This window comes from Bos taurus, chromosome 21 (genome assembly GCF_002263795.3).
Source record: "Bos taurus isolate L1 Dominette 01449 registration number 42190680 breed Hereford chromosome 21, ARS-UCD2.0, whole genome shotgun sequence".
NCBI classification, from domain to species: domain Eukaryota; kingdom Metazoa; phylum Chordata; class Mammalia; order Artiodactyla; family Bovidae; genus Bos; species Bos taurus.
Window position 1 is genome coordinate 19,849,599 of NC_037348.1, and position 11,705 is coordinate 19,861,303.

Sequence of the window (11,705 nt, forward strand, 5' to 3'; positions counted from 1 at the left end):
GCACGCAGCACAAGAGGTCCAAAACGTTAATGGTTTGAGGTCAGACCTAACCCAGTAGAAGGTTTGGGATAACACAGGTCTCCTGACAATGTCAAGGGTGATGGGTGGGGAATGTAATTCTGGAGCGGTTGTTCTGGTATCCCAGGTATCTGAGCCACTGGTTCTAACTCCACAGATCCTGGGCCTCAGCCATCACAGGACTCTGAGCCTTTTCCAGGAATTTGATTTAATTCACCTCCAGAGCCGGATCTTTCTCTGATGGGTCCTCAGGGAAGACCACTGCCGTGTTGGTGACTGTGACCAGCTTGACCATCACAACACCATGTTCTTCAGGGTGACATCTCGAGACAAGGTGCCTTGGACGTCATGTGCTGCCTCCTCCGCCTGCCGCAGCTCTTCTGCACCTGCATGGTCTTCTCCCTCGTGGTCAACATGGGCATCCTGAGGGGGGCCGTAGGTAACTGGTTCATGTCCATCTGGCGCTTCTGTTTTGCCATGATCCTCATCATCTCCACTGTAGAGCTGTGTAAGCTCCAGTCCCCCTTTCCTTTCTTCTGGTACAACTTACCATCATCTACACCTGCTATGTTGCCCTCCTCTGCCTCTTGGCCTTCATCATCTGTGCCACCACTCATGTCCCTTTCCTGCCTTATGGCCCTTACCAGGACCGAGCCATCGTGGCCACTGCATTCTCCTGTGTTGCTTCTGTATTTTATGCCATGGAAGTGGCCTGCTCATGGCAGTATTATGAGCTCAGTGAGATCCCCTGCTATGTGCACACCATGCCAGGCCTGCTGAAAGTGCTGGAGACCTTCGTGGCCTGTCTCATCTTTACGTTCTTTAGCCATACCTCCCTGTACCTGCACCAGCTGGCCCTGGAGTGGTGTGTCGCCGTGTACTCCATCTGCTTCTTCCCAGCAGCCCTGACCATCCTGGGGAACCTGGTTGGATGGGAATACAGGCTGCCTGTGACTGTCCCCATTTTCCAGTTTTTGCTGACCCTGCTCTCTGTCCTCCTCTATGTCAGCACTCTGGTCCTCTGGCTGCTCTACCAGTTCAATGAGAAGTTTGGCGGGCAGCCCCAGCAATCCAATTATATGGACTGTATCGATGGGCTCATCTATTACATTTGCACCTGGAATGAGGAATGGCTGTGGCCATTCTGACAGCCCTCAACCTGCTGATATGCGTGGCTGACCTGGTGTACTGGGCCCACCAGGTTTCTGTAGGGACTGAAGATTAGCCTGGGGACTCCTGAGCCTCTCTGATTACCAGATGCATCTTTACCAAGCTCTGATGTCTTCTTGTCTCTTCTCTCTCCCTACTCACATCCTTCCCCATTCATCTCACTCTCTTTTTTGTGTCCTTTTCTCCTTCTGTTCTGTCTCCTTCCTGTTTTGTGTGGTTGCCCTCATCCTGTTTTGCCTCTTTTTTTTGTTTCTCTCATCTTCTCTGAATTTTCTGTTTTTTTGCTCTTTTCTGGTTTTCCTTGGTTTTCTTATCTCTTGTGTACTGACCACTTCTTCCCATTTTCCTTGTCCTGATTAGAGCAGCCTGGCATGAATGAAACTCCCACTCTAGATCTCACTTGAAAATAAGACAGGAAATATTGGAAATAACCCACGTGTTCATCTTTAGGATACAAGTTAATAAACCATGGCATAGTGCAAGAGGGAATCTTTTCCAACGATGATAAGTAAATATCTCTAGGATATATGATATAAAAAGTAGTAAGATACAGGCTGGGTGATTCAAGATGACGGAGTAGAAGGATGTGTGCTCATCTCCTCCTGTGACAGCATGAAAATTGCAACTAACTGTTGAACAACCATCAACAGGAGGATGTTAGAACCCACCAAAAAAGGATATCCCAAACCCAAAGACAAGGAAGAAGCTGCAGTGATATGGTAGAAGGGGCACAATCGTGATAAAATCACACCCCATACCTGCTGGGTGGGCGACCACAAACTGGAGAACAATAATACTGAAGAAGTTCTCCCACTGTTATGAAGGTTCTGAGTCCCATGTCAGGGTTCCCAGGCTGGGGATCTGAAAAAGGGACTATGAATCCCCAAGGAATTTGATTTTGAAGGCCAGCAGGATTTGATTATAGGACTTCCAAGGACTAGAGGAAACAAAGGAGGTTTTGGAGGTCACAAACAAAATCTTGCATGCACCATGACCCAGGCGAAAGGAGCAGTGACACCACAAGAGACTGAACCAGACCTCCTCTTAGTGTTGGAGGGTTTCCCGTGGAGGGTGGTTTGGCAATGGCTTGCCATGGGGACAGGGGCATGGGAGCAGGAGTCCTTGAGGGACCCCTTGGCATAAGCCCTCTTGGAGGTCACCATTAGCCCTACCATAGAGCTGACAGACCCAAGGGCTGGATTGCCTCAGACCAAACAACTAACAGGGAGAGCACTACCCCACCCATCAACAAATATGTGGATCAAAGTTTTGCTAAGCATGGCCCTGCCCACCAGAAGAAGACCCAGCTTTTCCCTCCACCAGTCCCTCCCATCAGGAAGCTTACTCAATCCTCTTAGCCTCATCCACCAGAGGGCAGACAGAGGAAGCAAGAAGAGCACTAATTCCACAGCAGCTAGGATGAAAACCACATCACAGAAAGTTAATCAGAATGAAAAAGCAGAGGGTTATGTCCTAGATGAAAGGACACGATAAAACCCCAGAAAACAACTAAATGAAGTAGAGATAGGCAATCTTCCAGAAAAAGAATTCAGAATAATGATAGTGAAGAGGATCCAGGATCTCAGAAAACCAGTGGAGAAGATGCAAGAAATGTTTGCCAAAGACCTAGAAGAACTAAAGAACAAACAAACAGAGATGAACATTACACTGCTGCTGCTGCTGCTGCTAAGTCACTTCAGTCGTGTCCGACTCTGTGCGACCCCATAGATGGCAGCCCACCAGGCTCCCCCGTCCCTGGGATTCTCCAGGCAAGAACACTGGAGTGGGTTGCCATTTCCTTCTCCAGTGCATGAAAGGGAAAAGTGAAAGTGAAGTCATTCAGTCATGTCCGACTCTTAGCGACCCCATGGACTGCAGCCTACCCAGGCTCCTCTGCCCAGGGCATTTTCCAGGCAAGAGTACTGGAGTGGGTTTCCATTGCCTTCTCCAGAACATTACACTGCTGCTGCTCCTGCTAAGTCGCTTCAGTCATGTCCAACTCTTAGTGACCCCATGGACTGCAGCCTACCAGGCTCCTCCATCCATGGGATTTTCCAGGCAAGAGTACTGGAGTGGGGTGCCATTGCCTTCTCCGAACATTACACTAGAAGGTATCAACAGCAGAATAAGTGAAGCAGAGGAACAGTTAAGTGACCTAGAAGACAGAATGGTGGAAATCACTGCTATGAAACAGAATATAGAAAAAAGAATGAAAAAAATAAAGCCAGCCTAAGAGACCTCTGCTGCTGCTGCTGCTAAGTTGCTTCAGTCATGTCTGACTCTGTGCGACCCCATAGACGGCAGCCCACCAGGCTCTCCCGTCCCTGGGATTCTCCAGGCAAGAACACTGGAGTGGGTTGCCATTTCCTTCTCCAATGCATGAAAGTGAAAAGTGAAAATGAAGTCGCTCAGTTGTGTCTGACCCTTAGCGACCCCATGGACTGCAGCCCACCAGGCTCCTCCATCCATGAGATTTTCCAGGCCTCTGGCATAACATTAAATGCACCAACATTCACATTATAGGGGTCCCAGAGGAGAGGAAAGAGAGAAAGGACTTGAGAAAATATTTGAAGAGATAATAGCTGGAAACTTTCCTAACATGGGAAAGGAAATAGTCAGCCAAGTCTAGGAAGCACAGAGTGTTCTAGGCAGGATAAACCCAAGGAGAACACATCAAGACACATAGTAATCAAACATGAAAATTAAAGACAAAGATAAAATATTAAAAGCAACAAGGGGAAAATGACAAATAAAATACAAGGGAATTGCCATAAGGTTATCAGCTGATTCCTCAACAGAAACTCTACAAGCAAGAAGGGAATGACATGGCCAGAGCTGGTGTGGCTGTGAGGGGCCATGGCTTGCTGTCTGTGGCCAGCTGGCCAGCTGGTGTTGGGCACCGGGCTTGCCTTGCCTGTCTCGGGGTGCCCAGGATAAAGGTAGTAGTGATGTTGATGCTGGCAAGCAAGCTGAAGAGTCAGCCACAGCCACTGACTCCACTTGGCTAGTGTCTGTGAGAGACAGGCTGCTTGTTAAAGAGGTTGCAGAACTTGAAGTTAATTTACCTTGTATGTATAAAGTGCATTTTCCTGATCCAAACAAGCTTCATTGCTTTCAGCTAACTGTCACCCCAGAGAAGAGTTACTACTAGGATGGAAAATTTCAGTTTGAAACTGAAGTCTCCAATGCATACAACATGGTGCCTCCCAAAGTGAAATGCTTGACCTGGATCTGGCACCCCAACATACAGAGACCGGAGAGATATGTCTCAGTTTACTGAGAGAACATCCAGTTGATGGCACCTGCCGGGCCCCTAAGAGGACACTGAAGGATGTTGTTTGGGGATTAAACTTTTGTTTATTGATCTGTTGAATTTTGATGATCCACTGAATATCAAAGCTGTAGAACATCATTTGTGGGACAAGGAGGACTTCCAGAATAAAGCTGAAGACTACATTAAGTGCCATGCCAGATGGTAGGAGGAGAGGACTGCAGGGCCATGGACTGTGCATGAGAAGAGTGTCTCAAACCAAAACTGGACTTGTATCCCAGTCCTCGGCTCCCCTCAGTCTCGCTGGGTCATCCGAGTCCTGTGACCATGTTGTCATGAGGAAGAATGTCTTCACGACCACCCACTGTAGCTGGAGAGTTCTGCATAAACACAGCCAGAAAATGTGTCTGGGGTTCTAAACAGTTGTCTTCTTACCTTAACGTGTTTACTTTTTTGAAACTTTACTGAATAGGCTGTTGATGAGAATGAACTCAGCATCGAGGTAAAAGTTGCTTCTCCTCCCCCCAGTCAGTCCCTGCACAGGTGATGCTCATGACGTGCTCAGTGTAGCTTGCAGATTGGCCATCAGAAACCTCCTACAAACTGTGATTGGTGTGAAGTCTCTTAGCTTCTCCCACGAATGCCAGCCCTGCCTAGGTTCCCAGGATGCAGAGTCATTCACTGTAGATCTCTTACTGAAATGCATATTTTATTTAATGTAAATATATTTTGGAACAGACTTGTAATTCGTACAATTTAGTGCTTTATTTATTTTTTCTATTCTCATTTAGTTTGTATTTTCATTGTATAGAGCAGACAGAAAGATGTTGGGTCAAGCAACTATTGAAGAGAAATACAAAGAAAATATGAAAGGCAAAAAAGAGAGAGAAAGAAAGGTATGGCATGAAATATTCAAAATGATGAAAGGGAAGAAACTACAACCAAGAATACTCTATGCAGAAAGACTCTCATTCAGATTTTACAGAGAAATCAAAAGCTTTAGAGACAAAAGTTCAGCGAATTCAGCACCACCAAACTAGCTTTACAAAAATGCTAAAGGAACATCTCTAAGCAGGAAACACAAGAGAAGGGAAAGATCTACAAAAAATAAATCCAAAACAATTAAGAAAAATGGTAATAGGACCATACATATTGATAATTACTGTGGAGCCCTATACCAAGGTCACAGGTGTGGAGCTCTGTACCAAAGTCACAGGATAAAAATCTCTGGAACTGACCAAGCACATAGTGCTTGGTCCAAGCCATGCCTCTGGATCCAAACCAGCCAGTTGCCTGATCCCACATTAGGTAAAATACCCACCCTATAGCATCTTAACCAATCACCTAATGTCACCATTCCAGTAGGAATTTTCTGTGTCTTGAAGCTATAAAAATTGGTAGCTAGCCTGTGAAAAGGTTTAGCTCTCCCTTGAACCAGTCCACTGTTCTAACAGTGTCTCCTACTCTAATCAACTTTATTCTCTGTTCAATCTGCTTCATGTCTGGAAATTCTTTTCCAACCCATGCATGGACCACAACATTTTGGTGGCCTGTACAAGGACTTGGAGTCTCTTCCCCACCTCCTTGCCTCTCCTTTCTCGTAGGGACCCTCTATGAACAGGCAAGTGACTGTGGAAGCAGCTGAGGAACTCTGGCCAGGGTTACCCTCTGATGTGTTCCAAAGGCCCCACTGCTCAATCTGTCCCAGTAGCTGCCACCCAAAGGAGTGAGGGTCTCTCTTATTTACTACTTTCCAACTGAGGACTAGGCCAATCAATATTGTGCAGGCACAGGTCAGGCACTTAAAAGCCACTAGGGCACCTGTCACTGGAAGACTTCTGTGAAAGGATAACGGATTGTGGTGGGGGTGGGTGGTGGGTGGGTCATGGAATGGACAAGGCCACAAGGGCATCCACCCCGAGCAAGACAACTTCGGTGTACCATATCAGGCACATATTGGTTCAAACAAATCACAGTCCACCACCCCTGGCCACAGTCTCCCCTATAGGATTGTGAGGCAGATTTCTCCACCTATCTTCCCTGTCTCTTTCACTTCTTTCCCTTTCAGTCTGGATTGATTTACAAGTACCTAAGTGTTGCCTCTGAGCTATCCTAAGAGTGCCTTCCATGTTTCAGGGAATCACCAAATGGTGAGTCACCCAGTTGCTCCCAGGGATCTCTGTCTTTCCCTGTCCAAGTCACATGGTTCCTTGTTGTTGTTCAGTCACCCAGTCATGTCTGACTCTTTGCAACTCCATGGACTGCAGCATGTCAGGTCTCCTGTCCCTCACCATCTCCTGAAGTTTGCCCCAGTTCATGTCCATTGCATTGGTGATGCCATCCAGCCATCTCATCCTCTGATGCTGTCTTCTCCTTCTACCCTCAATCTTTCCCTGCCTCAGGGACTTTTCCAATGAGTCAGCTGTTAGCATCAGATGATCAAAATACTGGAGCTTCAGCTTCAGCATCAGTCCTTCCAATAAGTATTTAGGGTTGATCTCCCTTAACATTGACTGGTTTGATCTCCTTGCTGTCCACGGAGCTTTCAGGAGTCTTCTCTAGCACCATGGTTTGAAGGCATCAATTCTTTGGCATTCTGATTTTTTTTTTTTTTTTTTTTTTGCATTCTGATTTCTTTATAGCCCAGCTATCACCACCACACATGACCACTGGGAAGACCATAGCCTTGACTATACAGACCTTTGTTGGGAGAGTAATGTCTCTTCTTTTCAACACACTGTCTAGGTTTGTCATAGCTTTCGTGCCATATCTCTGAATCTGGCTCAGACAGTAAAGCGTCTGCCTGCAATGCGGGAGACCCGGGTTCGATTCCTGAGTCAGGAAGATCCCCTGGAGAAGGAAATGGCAATCCACTCCAGCACTCTTGCCTGGAAAATCCCATGGACAGAGGAGCCTGATAGGCTACAGTCCATGGGGTTGCAAAGAGTCAGACACGACTGAGTGACTTCACTTTCACTTTCACTTTCACTTTCCTGCCAGAAAGCAGCTGTCTTCTGATTTCATGGCTGCAGTCATCATCCGCAGTGATTTTAGAGCCCAAGAAGAGGAAATCTATTACTACTTCCACACTTTCCCCTTCTATTTGCCATGAAGTAATGAGGCCAAATGCCATGATCTTAGTTTTTTTAATATTTAGTCTTAAGTCATCTCTTGCACTCTCCTCCTTCACCCTCATCAAGAGGCTCTTTAGTTCCTCTTCGCTTTCTGCCATTAGAATGCCATCATCCTCATATCTGAGGTTGTTGATGTTTCTCCTGCCTATCTTGATTCCAGCTTGTAACTCATGCAGCCCAGCATTTCTCATGATGCGCTCAGCATATAGGCTAAACAAACAAGGTGACAGCAGACAGCCCTGTCATACTGCTTTCTCAATCTTAAACCAATCATTGTTCCACACAGGGTTCTAACTGTTGATTCTTGACCTGCATACAGGTTTCTCAGAAGACAGGTAAAATGGTCTGCTATTCCCACCTCTTTAAGAGCTCTCCACAGTTTGTTATGATCCATGCAGTCAAAGGCTTTAGCATGGTTAATGAAACAGAAGTAGATGTTTTTCTGAAATTCCTTTGCTTTCTCTATGATCCAGTGAATGTTAGCAATTTGATCTCTGGTTCCTCTTCCTTTTCTAAACCCAGCCTGGACATCTGGAAGTTCTTGGTTTGCATAGTGTTGAAGCCTAGCATGCAAGATTTTAAGCATGACCTTACTAGCATGGGAGATGAATGCAACTGTCCAATGGTTAGCACATTCTTTTGTACTACCCTTCTTGGAAATTGAGAGGAGGATTGACCTTTTCCAGTCCTGTGGCCACTGCTGGGTCTTCCAGACTTGCTGACATATTGAATGCAACACCTTGATGACATCATCCTTTAGGGTTTTGAATAGCTCTATTGGAATTCCACCACATCCACTAGCTGTATTAACAGCAGTGCTTCCGAAGGCCTGCTTGACTTCACTCTCCAGAATGTCTGGCTCTGGGTGACTGACCACATCATCATAGTAATCCAGTTCGTTAAGATCTTTTTGTACAGTTCTTCCATATATTCTTTCCATCTCTTCTTGATCTCTTCAGTGTCTACTAGGCTCTGTAGCATTTCTATCCATTATTGTGCTCATCTTTGGGTGAAGAAAGAAAAGCCTTGGAAGAAAAGCTATGACAAACTTAGACAGGATATTAAAAAGCAGAGACATTACTTTGCCAACAAATATCCGTCTAGTCAAAGCTATGGTTTTTCCAGTAGTCATGTATGGATGTGAGAGTTGATCTATAAAGAAAGTTGAGCACCAAAGAAGTGATGCTTTTGAACCGTGGTGTTGAAGAAGACTCTTGAGAGTCCCTTGGACTGCAAGGAGGTCAAACAAGTCCATCCTAAAGGAAGTCAGTTCTGAATTTTCATTGGAGGGACTGATGCTGAAGCTGAAAATTTAATACTTTGGCCACCTGATGTGAAAAACTGACTCATTGGAAAAGAACCTGATGCTGGGCAAGACTGAAAGTGGGAGGAGAAGGGGACAACAGAGGATGCGATGGTTGGATGGCATCACTGACGTGATGGACATGAGTTTGAGAAAGCTCTGGCAGATGGTGATGGACAGGGAAGCCTGGCATGCTACAGCCCATAGGGTCACAGAGAGTCAGACATGATTGAGTGACTGAACTTGGGCAAAATATTCTCTTGATATTTCCAATTTTCCTGAAGAGATCTCTAATCTTCCCCTTACTGTTGTTTTCTTCTAGTTTTATTCATTGTTTATTGAAGAAGGCCTTCTTGTCTCTCCTAGCTGTTCTTTGGGACTCTGCATTTAGTTGGATATACCTTTCCCTTTCTCCCTTACTTTTTACTTCTCTTCTTTCTTCAGCTATTTGTAAAGCCTTCTCAGATAACCACTCTGCCTTCTTGGTTTTCTTTTCTTTGGAATGGTTTTGTTTGCTGCTTCCTATACAATATGATTGGAGAAGGAAATGGCAACCCACTCCAGTGTTCTTGCCTCATTGCCTCCACTGCATATTCATAGGGGATTTGATTTAAGTCATACTTGGCTGGCCTAGTGGTTTCCCTGTTGTCTTTAGTTTAAGCCTGAATTTTGCTATGAGAAGTTGATGATCTGAGCCACAGTCAGCTCCAGGTCTTGTTTTTGCTGATTGTATACAGCCTCTTCATCTTCAGCTACAAAGAATATAATCCATTTGATTTCAGTATTGACCATTTGGTGATGTCCATGTGTAAAGTCGTCTCTTGGGTGGTTGACAAAGGATATTTGCTATAACCAGTGCATTGTCTTGGCCGAATTCAGTTAGCCTTTGCCCTGCTTCATTTTGTTCTCCAAGGCCGAACTTGCCCGTTACTCCAGGTATCTATTGGCTTCCTACTTCTGCATTCCAATCCCAAATGATGAACAGAACATCTCTTTTGGTCTTAGTTCTAGGAGGTCTTCTAGGTTTCCTAGAGCTAACACACGGTGCCTCAGCTGCACAATTCCCAGGAGTCACCTCTCACCATCAGACCTGACTGTTGGGACAGTCGGCTGTTTTGTGCCGTTACCCTGCATGGAGAGATCACTGGGACAAAAGGATGCCTTTCTGTCAGCCAGTGACTCTCAAAACTCCCATTCTATGGCATGCAGGCTAAGAGCTGATTCTGGTAGGTCCCAAGAGCCTCTCTCAGACTCACCCCTTGACTATATTATCAGGAACTGGAAAAATTTGACCCTGAAAATCTCAAAAAGACCTAGCCCTAGTACAAATTAGGGGATGAAAAATGGCCTCTGAATGGCACACTAGGTTGTAGCCAAAGCAGGGAAGGTTTTCACAGGTCCCTTTTGTTCAGTCCTTCATGGCCCTTAATCAGAATCCAGATCTGAGGGACTCAGGCCACGTGTCCTTTTATGACCATCCTATCTCCTCACCCCCCTCTGTCTCCCCCTCCATCAGATTTCCTAGATGACCCTTACTTGACCTTTCCTATCCACATTTGATCTCTATTGTTGGACACAAAGAAAGGATTCTGAGGTTCCCTTTGATCTAGGACTTTCTCCCATAATCAAAAGCCTGAAGGATCAAAAACACCTCACCCCAGTCCAGTACTCTTGCCTGGAAAATCCCATGGATGGAGGAGCCTGGTAGGCTGCAGTCCATGGGGTCGCTAAGAGTCAGACACGACTGAGCGACTTCACTTTCACTTTTCACTTTCATGCATTGGAGAAGGAAATGGCAACCCACTCCAGTGTTCTTGCCTGGAGAATCCCAGGGATGGGGGAGCCTGGTGGGCTGCCGTCTATGGAGTCGCACAGAGTCGGACTCGACTGAAGTGACAGCAGTAGCAGCAGCAACATTCTAAAGAATCCCCTTCCAACTTCTATCTCTCAGGGTGGGGAGGGACCAAGCTTCTCCCACTCCTGCAAGTTCCTTTTCCCTTCCAAATTCTTCTGATCAAACTAGGACCACACCACATTTCCCCAGAGGGGTAATTCCTGCTGGGACAACTTTTATCAGTCAATCAGCCCCTGTTATCAGAGTCAATTTGAGCACTCTGTAAAATTTAGCTGTGAGATAATGACGACAGCAGGAAAAAGATAGTGTGGCCATGATAGTAGACTCTGGAGGAAACTGGTTAAAATGAAATCTTTTGAAATTACAAAACTGGTTCTTACATGAAAAAGCTAGCTTGTTAAAATTATGCCTAGGAGAAAGTTTGAAGTTAACTCTTGTCATATGCGTGAAATTTACAGACCACTTTGCCTGAGACTTCAACTTTGAGCAAATTAAAACTTCAAGCCAAGAAAAAAAGGTGGGGCGGGGGGCGGGGGCGGAGGACAAAGAGACATTTTAAATCTCAAGCAGATAACTGTGAGATCTATGTCTGTCTGTCTGGATTTATGCATGTCTCAGTGTATGTCTTTGTCTTTGGATAATATTACTGAGGTTAGGTTGTAAATGAGCTCTAGTTTAAGTGACCTAAAGAAAAGTAAGCACTTACAAATCAAACAATTCTAAATACAAGAGAAATTAACCTAAATTAATTTCAGGTTCACATAAACTAGGAAATATTCAGTATTAAATATCTGGCATTAATGTTTGTTTAGTGATCTAATTAATGTAGACATGTCTAAGAGTCACTTATATTAAACATAACATTTTCATTATACTTAGGTTTGATATAAGTTTAACCTTATTATATCTAGCACAAATTTGTCACCGAGGAAAGTGACTGGAGTCCAAAAAAAC

At 45.2% G+C, this 11,705-nt stretch overlaps 2 pseudogenes; both read left to right on the top strand.

Moving 5' to 3' along the window:
- LOC107133375 (myeloid-associated differentiation marker-like) lies at positions 1-1,682 on the top strand (annotated as a pseudogene).
- A 496-nt stretch (positions 1,683-2,178) lies between these two features.
- LOC132343407 (NEDD8-conjugating enzyme UBE2F-like) lies at positions 2,179-6,931 on the top strand (annotated as a pseudogene).
- The last annotated feature ends 4,774 nt before the right edge of the window (positions 6,932-11,705 follow it).